Raw genomic sequence first — 13,930 nt, 5'->3', positions numbered from 1 at the left:
CATGAACACTCAATCCTACTCATAAATATGATACAGATTTTTAAAATTTTGTATAAAACAGAATAATATGTATATAACTTTTAAAAAAAATCAATTTGACCAACTTATAATTTTCTGATACTATATTAAATTTAAGATGTTCTTATAATACTTATAGCTAAACAATTGTATCGCTTCTGTCTAGTTTCTAATTTTCTGGAAGAAATATCACCTCAGTTTTTTCTTAAAGTAACTGGCAGAACTTCCAGCAGACCTTCAGTTAATGTGCAATGATCTATATATAAGCATATTCTTCTAATAAAGTTATTGTTTCTAGATATTCTTTGTTCAGTCTAAGTTGATTTTCCTTTAATTTGTATAAATATATTGGTATTTTAAATTGAATCCTTAAACATAGCATATAATGTGTTATTTATAACATGAATGATAATATTTACTCTATTCATCTCATTAGCAAGAACGGCTTTATAAATAGTTTAAACAGTCAAATACTGAGACACATCAAATCCTTGACAGCCATGGAAAGAAAAATTTTTACTTTTTTCTACATATGAGCAGTCAAATAGTAAGATCTTAAACAACTAATGACAGATGTACCTAACACTTTATTGTAAAGGAAATTATAAGGTACACGAAATACCTTTTTATCTAATCAGACGATAATAGAGAAGAATCTAAAGTAAGTTTACGAAGAGCTCGACGAAAGGGAAAATAATTACTTATGTGGCATCGTAATTAATAATCTTTAAAAAGATAGTTTAACATTTCACACCAATATCTACTATTACAACAACAAAAGCATTAAAAATTCAAAAATTCTAAGATTATAATATGTATCAAAAGAGGAGCAATTAATTAAATAATATGCCGACAACCTGTAATGTTTCTGGAAAGTGCAAGAGGAAATAGTAAACATTATTCATTGTTTGTAAATCTACAATATTTAATTTAAAGAGTAACTAATTTACTTTATTCAATGCAGACTAACTAATTTACAAGCTTTGAGAGATAATTTATTTTATTAAACATTATACTCTCATTAACTTATATTTTCCTTTCTCTTTAAATCTGTAATGTTTTGCTTATTTCTGCCCATTTTGTGAATGAGTTAAAATTAATTTAATGTCGAAATAACGTGAGTTAGATTAAAGCGAATAATTGTCTTCCACCATTTTCACTTAAACAACTTGGGTTTTGGTGGAGGGTCTCTTGTTTTAAAATATTGTGGTATATATACATAAATAACTAAACTGATCTGTTTTGTGTAATTATTATACATGTTAGTTTTGACGAGTTTGAAATGATAATGTTTAATCAATTAAGGACATATGCTGTTCATGAACAAATACTTTCTGGCGGAAAGAATAAACGTATGCTTTCCAAGATGATTGATAATAAAGATAAAAAGTTGATACTCTTTTCTAATTCTTTTTATGCAAGTTTCGAACTCTCGAGCTTTCCCCACCCCCTTTTTATTTATAGAATATTTATATTTACATCAAATTAGCTTTTACTTTTGTTAACTACAATATATATCTATTTTTAAACAAAATTTTTACAATTAATAATGTTGTTTTATGTCTTGATTTTTTACAATATGAAAAAAAAATAATGTAACAGTACCTGTTCCAAATAGCATTGCTCATCAGCTGCGGGGACCATCTAGTGGTGGAAGGCAAGAAACTTTTAATAGCATTTTTCACTTATAGATCCAAAAAATGTGATGAATACTTCAAATAATTTTTTTATCAGAGAAATATCTATAGCATTTGGGTAAATTATCCAGTTAGTAGTTCCTATTACACATAAATGGTATTTCTAAGGACATTGCACTGTTTTTCTATTTGTGAAACTTATAGTACTATTCTTTTCTAGTTTTAAAATACACTATTTCTGTTAGAAAAGAATGGTGGCAGAATCGCAGCAACATTGTCACAGAACGTTACAGAGTTCTTGCAGAAAGAATTTTTCTTTAGAAAGTAAAAAATTTTGGTTCTCTTTCAGCAGAAGTTTTTGAAAAAAAAATTTCTTTGAAATTATACTAAAAAGATGCTTTTTTCGCAAATCGGAGGGGAAAAAAATGTCCGCAATTTTTCAATTCTTGTTTGAGAAAATTGAAAATTAAAGATCATTGAAAAGAAAAATTTTGGTATTCTTTTCTTTCACCAATTTTATGATTTTTAATTATTTTTTATGTGATGATGATTTACGAAATGCAAAAAAGAAATAATTAGTGTGTTTTTCTCTTACAAAATGGGACAATATCGCCAAGATATTAGAATTAAAAAAATATTCATATTCATTTTAAAAATAATACATACAATTTTATTATACCCAAATAAGGTTTTCTTTATGAATACAACATTCCTGTTATATCATTAATAACATATGTATTAGTTATTATTAAAAGTATCTTGCTGAAAGATATTAGCGCTAGAGAGGTTTGTCGCAGAAAGCCAGAAAAATTCTGCCACAGGGAATAGAATAATGTTTACTCTGATCATAAATCATAATTATTGCTTATCATAATTCCTTATAGTTGTATTCCATGATTAATTCTAATCCTGACAATTTGTAATTGAAATTATGATCTAAGTGCTGGATTAATAATACATTTTTTTTAAGCTCGGCGTTGTACTTAATCTTTTTTTTTTCTCTCTCCATATTTTGTTACTTAATTTTTTATGCATACTTTCAGCAAAAAATGGCATTTGAATTTTATGGAAAAGGTGAGTTACTTTCCTCTTTTATTTAATTCTGTTTACTAATTATATAAGATCTGTGATTCTGCTATACTTTGGAAATTTTGAACCTTTAGGACTTCCATCTTTCTGGGTCTCTTTATATTATAATTGGGAGTTCTATTTAAGATATAAAATTTCAACTTTTTTATCTGCCTATTAATATTCACATTTATATTATTTTATCTATTGGTAGACAAAATAGAAAATTTCAAACCAAAATAGAATTATATTTAAACAATTTAGACTTTTACTTAGAACTTTCAAGGCTTTTAATTAAACTATCAAAGCTTTTAATTAAGCAATCAAGGCTTTTAATTTATATTATTTTATCTATTGGTAGACAAAACAGGGGATTTCGAATCGAGAAGAATTATATTTAAACAATCAAGGCTTTTAATTAGAACTAGTCAAACATCTGCATTAAGGAAAAGTTACAAAGTAATTTGATACTTAGTATTATGCTAATTTTCTCCTTCATCTAAGAATAAAGCAGAAAAGGAAATTTTGCTCTATGTATATGTGTGTTCAAATTCATTAATCAGTTGGTTCTTCCATTAGTATCGTGGGGTTCAGTGGTTTTTCAAGAGTTCAGACCATCAACTCATCAATGACATCTGTTTAAACAAAAACAATTATTTAGTTTCAAATATGAATTTGTATGTTGACACTTCCGGTTCTGTAAGATCTCTGCTTATTACTTGGGCTCACAGTGGCCTCTCGTGGGGTTTTACCAATATGTTTAATCTTCGGTTTTAATTTTATCTATATAAATCTGTTGGCGCTATTTATTTACTGCACTAGAAAATTATGCATCCTGAGAGTCTTGTCTTGACCAATATTTTATATGCTCCCTTTACGATGTTGACGCTTTATACATAGGCGTGCACAACCTTTATGAGTGAAGGGCCACTCGCACAGCAAGTAGATTAATGAAGGGCAGCGCGCATATTTAGTTATGTTAGCTGAAAATATCAGGGGTCTGTCTAGGTTTTTCTGAGAGGTACCTATTTTGTGAAAATTTAGACATAATTTGTGAAAAATTTAAAATTATATTAAAAAATCAGCACAAAAATATGAATTTATCGTTTCTTACGGGATACAAAAATAAAATTTTAAGAAAAAGTATTTTGTGAAACTTTTTTGATATTTTCTAGAACAATGCTGATTTAATGACTGCCAGAGCATTCAGCATCATAAGTGTTTATGTATAAATGCAATGTATTACTCAATAATAGTTGATTTCCCAGGTGAAGAGTCTCTATAACACTTATCAAGTCACTGTTTTGCTTCAACAGCAATTTTCTACATCAAAGCAATGCTTAATCTGTACATGAAATTCTTTTTTAGCCATTGTTTCAAAAATTTCAAAACTAGTGTCACTGAAATTACTTGCAATCTCTAAACTAATTATCAGAATATCATTTTTTTATCCGTGATTATTGAAGATTAAATTAATAGTATTTGCTAATGTTACTTGGCTGTTGAATTTATTTTGAATAACTCTGAGCAATGCAAAAAGAAAGAAAAAAGATATTTCGGGTTCTAAGCTGCAACCTATTCTACCTATATATAAATCCAACCTTGTGTGTTATTCATTTTTTTTTTTTTTTTTTTTTGGGAGGGGGTTTAGTTCAGATCAAATTTTGAATGGGATTTTTCAAAGGGTGTAAAGACAAACAAGTAATTAAAATCATCAACTATTTTTGAGATAAAACTTAAGGCAGTTCGTAACACATTCCAATCTAAATGAAAAAATAAGCTGTTTTTATAATTTCAATCTCTCCTTTGCTCTTTCTGATATCAGTTATGTAGTGGGTGAGAGTTCAAAACTATTTTTTTTTCCTCCCTTGAAAATTAATTTGTGACTTTTTATGAGATGTTATTACTATTTCTTTTTTTTTCAAATGCGAATGATTTCTCAATTATGTGCCAATGATTCCTTAATTATGTATTAAAAGTGATTTTAACACCTTGTATGTATGTTTCCAAAATGGTAATATCAATGCATTTATTTTTCAGGTTAAAGTATCTCCGTGTTATCAAACATTGAATGTTCACTGGTAGTTACCATCTACTAGTTATGAGAAACACAAAGAAATAGCTATTGCCCTGAATTCTAAATCTCCACGACTGAGGTATCACATATTGTCATGCAGTTTTAATAATCGGAAAATATGTCAATATAATACTCGATACCTATATTAGTATATTTGGGATTTATTACATAACCTTTTAACATTTGAGTTGTGTGCGAAATACATTTATCAATAGCAGCAGACTAAACCCGGAATTTTAAAAGCAAATAAAATTCTTATGAGACCTTGTTAAGGACTTTGGAGCATGACTATTTCTCTATCTGATCTTTGATTTAATGTATAAAATATTTATAAGTAGTGATGAAAAAAAAGATTTCCTTCAATTCCAATTCATTTTAATATTAATATACTATTTAGCTGATAAATTATTTTTTTATTTCAGCTAATACATATTATTAACAATGACAGGGGTCGCATTCCCCCTAAAATTCATAAAATTCCTAAAAGTATGTGCAAACCCTAAAATTCCTAAAAATCTGAAAAAATTTTGTTGGTGTTCCTAAAAAATTAGAGTTATAGGCTAAATATAAATAAAAAAGCAATAATCTAAAATATAAGAATTTAACTACGTTAATTAAAACTGTTTTAATTTTGCCACATGGGAATTCTGTTCCTGAGATAGGTTTTTCGATAAATAAAGCAATGCTTAATGTGAGTCACCATGAGTATACTATTATGTCGCTTAGACTAATCATAGATACCATTCGAAATTATAGAGGAGTGTTGAAGATCACCACAACACTATTGAGGGCAGTAAAAGAATCTCACAAATCATATCAAGAATATTTTAGAAAAATGATCATGATTAATTTGTTTTTCTCTAACGTCTAATATAAATTGCTGATTTTCTTAATAAAGTAAGGTAATAATAAAGTTTTGATTAAGAAGATAAAAATTAAATAAAAATCCAAGTTGGTGTTAATTTATTTTTTCTCTTGATTTATTCTCACTTTTGCCTGTTTCTGAATTATGCACTTAATTTCTGATAGGTAATATGTAAAGTTGAAATTTCATTTTTACTCTTTAGAGATTTCATTCTTGACTTAATAAATTTCAGAGCTTTATTTTATGGCTTGCAACTATTTATGATATGTGTGGATGAATTGTAATAATCTTCTGTTATATAATAAACTACCATGTGATCTGTTTTTATCCTAGCAAAATCATATATTACCCCTAAAATTTACCTAAAATTTTTTGAAAAAAGTTCCAAAAATTACCCTAAAATTTTAAAAAACTTTGCTGCTACCCCTGCAATGATTAAGCATCATTGTTGTCAATAATAGTACGGCAATTTTTTATAGTTTATCAAAGCAAATCAATACCTTACTTCATTAATTTTGTCTTTTAGTACATGGTTTATTTCTTTTATTTCACTATGCATATATTACCTAAAGTAATAAACAATCATTGGCGTCAATAATAGCATGTCAATTTTTCATGTTTCTCCTTAACAAATTGCCTTTAAATACTTATAATTTTTTTATTTATATTCTTATCTAAGTATTTTTTTTTTTCATTTCAATTAGTGTTGATTTTAAATTATTTACTTTTACAGAAACACGTTTTGAAAGAATTGGTATAAACAAAATAAGCACATGATCAGAGATAACTTTAGGAATAGTAATATGGTGACGTTGTCTATTCATGCTCTCACGTTAATGCTGAAGGTATCTGATAGAACAAATAAAAATAATTAAATGTTAAAGTAGTATAATAAATTTCCTTTTCTTATTAATCAAATAATGTTATAAGCTAATAAATATCGCTGATGTTATCTTTAAAATATTCGGATAATTAAATTGTCTAAAGTTAATTATAAAATAGTGGATAACGCCTGACCAATTGGAAAATTTCATTTCGTTTTTCACTCATTGATGTTGACATTTTCGCTCAATGGGCTTTCTTTGTGCTTCAAATTTTTTGCATGCCATATTCCTGTTTGGATGATTTGGCAGTCTATAAAACACACATAACATATTAAATATTAATAAAATATAGTTTTCTGATCATATATTTTTTGTTTCTCTTGTAACTCCTGTCATGTTTTATTTTCAAAGTTTTAATTTTTTCATTTACATAAATTTGTATTTTAATTTATGGGGAAAATATGTAAAAATTTACCATATTTTTGTGTTCTTTTTTTAATATAATTCTTATTTTCACAAATTATGTCTAAATTTTCACAAAGTAAGTACTTCTCATACAAACCTAGACAGACCCCTGATATTTTAGTTCACCTACAAGGAAACACTTCATGCTATTTGGCGAAACAATTTACTGTCCAGGGAAATTTTGATAAGAATTCTCCTATTACTGCCCGAAAACTGATTTGTTTGAAAAGATAAATATCTTAAATACCATTTAGATTGTTTTATTGTTAATGTATTATTTTTTAAATAACAAGAAGAAAAAACAGCTATATTTAATAGAAATATTTTTTTTATAGATGCCACGTCTTACTACTTGCTGGTGATTTATCTCCCCACCTTGAAGACTCTGTAACTATGAACAGTCGACTTGATCCAACTAATTCAACTTGGATGAAGGTTTATTTTAAATATTCTTTTTAATCACAATTTGTTATATGTTGCTTTATTTTATAACCGTCGTTGAACAGCCGACCCAATTTCTTGGGTTTACTACTACTCATGTTCAACTCCGTAGCCTTGAAATTTTGAACCCAGAAAACCTCCTGGATCAAGTATTGGGAGAAACTTTGCCATTGTGGAGGACTTTTTACGGAACTAACCCACATTTGCGTTACATTTAGAGGAAAATCCCGAAAACCTCCCACGCTTAGCTTGATGGCAAGGGGATACCATTGAGGATATTTTACATCAGCACTGTGGTTACTGAGAGACGAATACAGAATTTGTATTGATCAGCCATTGCTGGAATTCTAATCTACTTCACCTCATTGGCAGGCGAACACTCTATTTCCGGAGTCACCCTGGCTCAATTTCTCATATGGTGATAAATTCTTTTTTTCTTCTACTTATAATTTTTTGAAGGTCAATACGAATTCCGCATCCGGCTTACACTGACCACAGTGCTGACTTGAAATATCCTCAGTGGTAGACGGATCATGCATTAAGAGTCTCCTTGCTATCAGGCTAACCGTGGGAGGTTTTAGTAGTTTTCTTCTCCATGTAACGCAAATATGGGTTAGTTCCATCAAAATGTCCTCCACGGAGGCAAATGTCTCCCAATACTTGATCCAGGAGTTCACTTCTCTTCTGCATTGGGTTCAAAATTACAAGGCTATGAAATTGAACATTAGTGGTACTGAACCCAAAATTTGGGTCAGCTGTTCAATGACAGTTATAAAATAAAAAGTAGTAATATGCACTCTCAACCAACATCTTTACTTTTGTCCAACGGGAAACTATTTTCCCACTCATGATTTTACTGCAATCTGCTGATTACTTCAGAATAAACCAAAAAGGAGAAATCAATTAAAGGCTCTATTTGCATAAATATGTCTAACTGTAAGTGTGTTATGCATCCTTCATTTGATTATTTTTTGTCAAATTTATTTGTAATTATAAACATTAAATTTATATATTTAATTGTTTTTAAGTATAGAATCAGTAGTTTGTGTATTTCTTTTGCAGTAAGTAAAATTTAAAATATATAACCCACCTACTCACTAAAAAAAAGTACAGCGATCTTAATACACAGATCTCTCAACTTCTCACAAAACAGCAATGAATTCGTTCATCGAATTCTATCACTGATATAATTCTGGCGAGGGAGTACTGTAGTGCGTCTACTACTACAAAAATACAATTCCAATTTGCTAGTATATACGACAAATTAACTTGATTCTATGTTGGGGTACCTTTTCATAGATGAAAGTTGACATGGTCGATAATTTCTTTCTCCACAGTCTTTTTAATTATCAATAAGATATTAATTCTCTATTGCTGTTCAATTTTATGAATTAACATAATAAAAAACATTTCAAATTCAAGCAGTAGTGATTATATTCCAGGTTTTTCGTATTATCTATCCAGGTCTAAAACCTAAGAGTAGGGCATGTGATTTTTTCACGGAATTCTGCATATATCAAGACCATTGATTCACGGACTTCCGCAAATAAAATTTATAATCTGCCAAAATTTTCACCGCAATCAAAAATTTACATTTTGAAACCTTTGCGAAATCACATTAACATAACATTTTCAGATGCATAATTTTCTTGCAATTTAAATTTTTTTTTTTTGTTAGTCGGACTTTTATCGTTTTTAATACTTGAAACTGTACTGGATTCCACTAATACGGTGATTCATATTCACGCAATTTCAATATCAGACATCAATTTTCATATTTTTCTGATTTAAAAGTTACTTACTGTTCATCATATTTACTAGATTTAAAAATCATATATCGCAATTCATATTCATGTAATTTAAAAATCCAATATCTCGATTCGTATTCGCATGAGTTTATTATCCATTGTCTTAATTCAGATTCAAAGAATCTAAAAATTATGCATCATGATTCATATTGACACGGTTTTAAAACCCCAATATAGCGATTTGTATTTTTGCATTCTTAAAATCCAATATCGTGATTCTTATGTGATATTCTTTATTGGTAGGTAATTTAATTATAAATTTTGGTCAAAAAATTATTTTAAATATGAATATTATATAAATTAATATCTTGTTATGGATTTTTTGCACACAAAATTTTCAGATTTTTTCATTTAGTGTCACAATCTCTTCTGTTAATTTAATGTCAGTCGTAAAAGGAAAGTATTACAGACCATTTATATTTATTACTGTAATGAGGTTTTTGTATTTTGATGACAGTAAAAATCTCTGAAATTCTCTATATGTAAAATATTTAGTATATTTTGCGACAGTTATCATGAAATTTATATTATTTCATGAGGTCTACTGGATTTTTTCCTGTCCATGTATTTTGTTAGAGTATCTGATGTATATGAAGTTATTGCATATTATGTATATTTCAGGAAAGGCTCTTCTTTCCAATGCTTTTCTTTTGCCCCAGTGGGAAGACTTCATGACCCTTCTTTGCCTGAGAATTCATCTTTATCCTACACTCTGCACATTGATATGTCAAGCGTCATGAATGTCTTTCTGAGCCAGTTTTGTCTCTTACTCGGCTTGCTGAATGTTGTAAGTCTAGTTCATTTTGTTTATTATTTTTTAAAAGTCTGAATAGGTAGTAACAATTTTTTAAAAAACCTAATCTTAAGAAAATTACCAATCTAAGGAAAGCAGACAGTTTCAAGAGAGGGTGTGCCAAAAAAATTTGAAATTGCCTAAAAAAAGTTGCATAAATCTGAAATGCATAGCTACCAACTCAATTGAATTTTGCCAGTTTCTACTGGTATAGTAAAATTTTTCTAGTTTTTGTACATTTTAGAAAATTACCTGAAATTAGGTAAGTTTTCTAAAAAAAATCCCTAATAAAATAGACTTTTTGCACACATTATTGCTTGCTGCAATATTTAAATGCATAATAAAGCGAGCCATTTATAAAAATCAGTTTAAAAATTTTTTTTTTGTTTATAAAATTTTGAGTTTATTATTATTTAGAACCCCCTTTCCAAATTAATTTAAAAATCTTACTTTCCAAATTAATTTATTTGTATTTTTACAAAATAAAATAAAAATTAACATTCCTTTAAGAAGATTGAGAAATTTAAATTCATGAAGGAAGTCAGAAATTCGAAATTCCATAGTCTAAAGGGAAACGTTTTCATAATATCAAATTAAAATAATTTTAATTTTTCATCAAATGTCAAACAACTGGGGAAAGACTCTCCTATTTTCATTAATTCCTTCCTTCACAGTGAGTTAACAAGAATTGCATATTTCGAGTCGCATATAACTAATATTTATGCTAGCCATTATGAATAATAGATAATTTATCACTATGGTCACACTTTCACATGCGAATGTACACTCATAAATCAGTGATGGTATTTCAAAGGACGGAAACATATTTTCGATGTACTTAATTTCTTAGAGGAAATAAAAGAGCATTAAACACTTAACAAAATCACAAGTATTTAACAGTTTCATATTTCTTAAATTAAATATTCATTGTCGAGAAAGGCATAAAAAATTGAAAATCAAATGAACAAATTCAAAAATAAAAAAATAATAAATGTTTTAGAATAGCAAACTGGCTCATGTAAATATGAATAAATATTTCTAAATAGTTCTTCATGTTTAATATTAGCCAATTTTTTTATTCTTAACCATTTTGTACATAATGTTTAAATTCATTTCTCCAGCAAAGTGCAGTTCCTTAGAGTAGGGAAGTAACTCCGTGGCGACTCAGCGACATTGTCGCAGAATGATACCGAGTTCTTGCAGATAGATTTTTTCTTTGGGAAGTAATAATTTGAATAGTGACACGACCCACCCTATTTATGTAGGGTTTACATCAAGCAGAAAATGTACAATAAATAGAAATAAAAGTTACAAAAGTACCCAAAGGGGCAAACAGACAGTCAAGAGACCATAGTAATAAAATCAAACACAATAAAACCACGATGTAGTAAAGTCGAACACAAAAAAGTTAAAATTATTGAGACGTTAAAGACCATCGTAATGGAAAAATGCAGGACCGATATAAAGAACTAAACCGATATAAAACCGATATAAAGAAACCGATATAAAGAAATTGTAAACAGTTGACAGTGATAAAAAAACACCATGAAAGCATGAAATCAAGCCCCAGTAGAAAAGATGAATGACAAATAATGAATAACATAAAATCATTAAAGAAAAAACATTAAAAATTCAATAAAGTAAAACATTAAGTTAAAAGCCGATAAACTGCCTGAGACACCCAAGAAGTAGGGAGCGCAGGTTCCGGATCTTATTACCTGTCTCTGAGTACATCTTCAAGTGTTTGTTTAGTAATAGAGATGATAATTTTTCTGCAGGCCAAATTGGCAAAATTGGCTATATTTTTAATTCGATATTTATTATAACAACTGAATCTTAAAATGAAAACACGCATTTACTAACTCCTTTTTGAATAGTCTGATTTGCGTGATTTCACCGTCGATCATTCTCCGTTTTGGTAATTACAGCTACGGATTTCACGATTTTTTGTTATTTATTTTTAATGTGATGAGGATATACAAGTTGGACAAAAAGAAATAATTAGTAATAAAAAAATATTACATATTCAGTTAAGAAAATTATTTTATTTTATCCGGATTTATTATTTTTTTTATGCTTCTGTTACATTAAATTAGTAACATGTATACTTGTTATTAGTAAAAGTATCTAGCAAAAAGATAGCCGTAGGGGGAAGTAGTCACTACATTTAAAAAAAGTAGTTGTTAACATTTGTAACAAAGTAATTGTAAGTGTCGTAAACTACAAAAATAATGTAGTTTTCTACTACGAATTAAATGATTACAAAGATATTGACACACAAATTACAATGAAGAGAAAAACACGCATCAGATTTTAAGTAAACTCTGTATTAAAATGTCTGTAAGAAGATGTAGAATAAAAAATAAATCAATAGAACTAAACAGTTCCAATTTTGACTTAAGCGAAAAGCAAACTCTCCTTAAATTGGTGTTTACTTAAAAATTTTACAGATATTAAACTTAAATTAATAAAATGAAAGATAATTTTTCTTTATGTTGTTACAATCGACGCTGTTTTGTATCCCCTTGGCAGAATCATGACGACATTGTCGCAGAATAGTACCGAATTCTTGCAGAATTTTTTTTTTTGTGAAGTAAAAAATTTTGGTTTTCTCTTCTGCTGAAATTTTTGAAAGATTTTATCTTTTCTTCAGAATTATATTCAAAAGATGCCTTTTTCGTGCATCTGAGTTCGAAAAAAAATGCTTTTGATTTTTTTATTCTCATTTGAGAATAATGAAAAATAAAGAAAAATGAAGTAAAAAATTTAGTTTTCTGCTGAATTATATTTTTATGCATTTATTACTACTGATTTTCACATAGTTTTTAAAATCCAATATTTTTAATATGTTATTTATTACAATTGAATCTCAAAATGAAAACATGCATTTAATAATCATTTTTTGAAGATTTTGAGATGATTGTGCTCCGGAAAAAATCCAGATTTTTCGCTAACCGCCATCTGGAAATTCAAGGTCTAGAAGTTTCAAGAAATCGTCAATCACATTTATGTCTAAAAATTCTTGTATATTTTATTTCGAAATTATTAGAACTAGAATTTATACTTGACATCTTTTTAATTGTAAATATTTTTTCTTTTAGATTAATAAATGTGATTGGACATAAAAGTAAACTTATACATAATTATTAATTTAAATTATGCTGCATATAATTTATTTAGAATTTCATGTATTTAAAATATCAATGATTTAAATTTCTGAAGACATTAATTTTTTGAAATGTGTCATTAATGATTTTACTCGAGAAATTTTCAGGAATTTTGAGTTGGGCTCACAATCACCCCTGGATATACAAAATGCAAAAAAGGAAATAATTAGTATGTTTTTCTCTGACAAAATGCGAGAATTTTGCCCATAATATTAGAAAAAAAAATATAACTCAATTTTAAAAAAAATAATTTTTTTTTTTATCCAAAAAGTTGGGGTTTTTTTGTCGCAGAAAACCCAAAACAATTCTGCCACGGGGTTTTGTATGAACCCCAATGATGGCAAGTTTTCTATAATAATGGCCAATACAGAACATAAGCATTTATTCAGTATCCATAAAACCGAAAATTTAGCTCGATTTTTCCCTCTGTTTTGAACTTGAGCCATAGAGAAGATTTTTCTCATCCTTGAAGTTGAGTAGAGGAAAATGGGGGTTTGTCGAGAACATTTCTTCTGTGACCTGGAAGATCTTTAGATCAAGAGAGGGCAGGTAAAGGACATATGTCTTATTATCCCTTGTGTATTGGAAAGATTTGGTGGTTTTCAGATTCTTATATACTGGCTGATAATTTGAAATCCTTAGCGTGGACACTGTTTATGATATTTTGTGCACTCACAATTTAACAACTTCAAGTTAGATCGTAAATTTTAGTTTAGATAAAAAGGAATATTACGATAAAGGAATGTATATGTTTATATATATTTATA

The 13,930-nt window shown here is 28.1% G+C and overlaps 1 protein-coding gene and 1 long non-coding RNA gene across 24 annotated transcripts in view; one reads left to right on the top strand and one right to left on the bottom strand.

The window, feature by feature from the left end:
• LOC147806616 (DENN domain-containing protein 4C-like) overlaps positions 1 to 1,090 on the bottom strand; it is a 57,869-nt gene extending 56,779 nt beyond the window's left edge. For 2 of the 4 annotated variants that reach the window (XR_015436015.1, XM_087169554.1), the window contains exon 1: positions 876 to 1,067. The gene's annotated coding sequence lies outside the window, so the exon portion shown is untranslated. Of the gene's footprint in view, positions 1 to 875 lie in introns of all 4 variants that reach the window. The other 2 variants (XR_015436017.1, XR_015436016.1) reach the window with 2 other exon arrangements.
• Positions 1,091 to 1,173: 83 nt separating this feature from the next.
• Positions 1,174 to 13,930, top strand: part of LOC147806615 (uncharacterized) — a 37,632-nt gene continuing 24,875 nt past the window's right edge. For 3 of the 20 annotated variants that reach the window (XR_015436037.1, XR_015436035.1, XR_015436034.1), the window contains exons 1-3: positions 1,174 to 1,407; positions 7,290 to 7,389; positions 9,825 to 9,990. This is a non-coding gene — a long non-coding RNA (uncharacterized LOC147806615). The other 17 variants (XR_015436019.1, XR_015436033.1, XR_015436020.1 and 14 more) reach the window with 16 other exon arrangements.

The sequence above is a fragment of the Parasteatoda tepidariorum genome, chromosome 8 (assembly GCF_982258835.1).
Source record: "Parasteatoda tepidariorum strain Cologne lab strain chromosome 8, Ptep-v5.0, whole genome shotgun sequence".
Taxonomy (NCBI): domain Eukaryota; kingdom Metazoa; phylum Arthropoda; class Arachnida; order Araneae; family Theridiidae; genus Parasteatoda; species Parasteatoda tepidariorum.
This window is presented reverse-complemented; position numbering and strand designations above follow the sequence as displayed.